This window comes from Columba livia, chromosome 13 (genome assembly GCF_036013475.1).
Source record: "Columba livia isolate bColLiv1 breed racing homer chromosome 13, bColLiv1.pat.W.v2, whole genome shotgun sequence".
Taxonomy (NCBI): Eukaryota; Metazoa; Chordata; class Aves; order Columbiformes; family Columbidae; genus Columba; species Columba livia.
In genome coordinates, this window is record NC_088614.1 from 19750734 (window position 1) to 19752612 (window position 1879).

General features: G+C 40.1%; 1 protein-coding gene across 4 annotated transcripts in view; it reads left to right on the forward strand.

Moving 5' to 3' along the window:
* WWOX (WW domain containing oxidoreductase) overlaps positions 1–1879 on the forward strand; it is a 471250-nt gene that overhangs the window by 220501 nt on the left and 248870 nt on the right. The gene's annotated exons all lie outside the window — the stretch shown is intronic.

Consider the following 1879-nt stretch of genomic DNA (forward strand, 5'->3'; position numbering starts at 1 on the left):
TGACTCAGGAGCGGGCGCGTTAATTCAGGGGGGATTTACATCCACTCTGTCCCTTGCTTACCTAATAGGAGCATTGTTGTGCTGTTTCATCGGGAGCTTAGTGACTGAAAAGAGGGATTTAATAGTAAAGATAAAAGTTTTGCTTCAATTCTCCTAACATCCAGTTATTAAGAAGCTTGTCTGCTCTGTGAGGCAGCGCGCTGCAAAGCATTCCCAGTTCACAGACAGGGCCCATGTTAAAGCACCTAACAGGTTTACCACTTTCCCATGGATGTTGATAGTAGATGCATCGGTATCACGCGCTGTTTTTCCTCCCAATTGCAGTGTTCAAGCTGAAGTTACGTGAGAGTTACGAGCCCGAATGTCCATATCTTGAGGTCACTCCCCTAACCTTATTTCACACGTTTGAATATATTTAGATACCTGAAAAACCTCTAAGGGGTAGAAAAGGAAAAGCACCTCTTAACTGCTCAAAGTTGCAGTGAATTTTGTGTCCAGCAGAAATGATTTAAGAGGGACTTTTTTGTTGTTTCCTTTTTCTAAGCTTGTTGAAAATTCTGTCTGTATTTTCATTCCGGAACTGATGCTCTGTCATTTGTTCCCGGTTCTCTATGGACTGTGTTTAGCAAATCAGTGACAAGTGTTACATATTTCTACGGCAACTTCAATACCATATCAGGGTTTCAGAGAACTTTACTGGCATCGGCCAATTAAGATTCACAACCTGTAAGAGCAGTGTGATGGAAACGTGTCTTTGTTATTATAAAATAGAAGCTAAAGGCTTTCAGTTTGTTTTGCTTGCCTTTTTCCCCCTTCTTTTTAAATTACCCAATTAGAGGGAGGTTTCAGTTGTAGTCAAGCTGAATTTGTCTGGATTTGGACCCATATGCTATTCGCCGGAAAGATTCAGGCTTTTACAGATGTGTTCTTGAAACGTTTGGCTTTGTGGGAAAATGAAATAAGACCTGGATAGACTCTTGTGCTTTGGGAAACTGTGTGACATTAAAACTTGGAGTCAGGGCTCCTTGCCGTGCTGCAGTGGGACCGATAGCACAGGTCCTGAGCTGAGCGCGTGCGCCGCTCGGCTCTGTACAGCAGGACATGGGGGCGTCCCGAGGAGCTAAATGTGAAATAGTGCCTCCCACCAAAAGTGATCACTGGATACTTTAGGTCAAGGTGGTGCTCAGAAAGTATCATTTTAATTGATCTTGCAAATCAGTAAGCAATAAAAAGTTTCTCAGTATATACATTTTAAGCATATTTTTACTGGCTGTGTCTTCTTGAATATCCACTATAATATAGGAGGAAATCAGTTATTTGCCCAAAGTATTTCACTGCTGAAAATACATCATAGCACAGCTCGTAATATGTTGCGTGCTCTCTCCTGAGCATGCGCTGTATGCACAAGTGACTACAGCTGAAAGTCTGTGAATTGTTACTTGGTACATTTAAAATATCCACAAAAATTATGATCATTTCTTATTAGACGGAAGGTTAAGGTGTACTTTCCTCATTAAAGAAAAATGTACTATTTTAAACATAGAGCTTCCGAAAATTATATTTGTTTTAATGTTTATAAAAAAAAGATTTGAAGACATAATGCCAGCCTATTTAAGATTTTCTGCTTCTTGAAGCACAGAGCACAGGGTTGATCCTCCATTACACTAAGGTTTATTAATGCCGCTCCGCAGGAGTTTTAAAGGGGCTCCTGAAGTTTGTGCACAGCCATCGCTGGTCCAGATTTCTGGAATCATCGCTGGCTGAAAACAGAGCGGAACTACAAGCCTGTGTTTCCTGTGGCTTTGCTTGGAATATATTAAATAAAATATTAAATATTTGTATTAGATGTATAGATTGTATTGTTAAGTATTTGTATTAG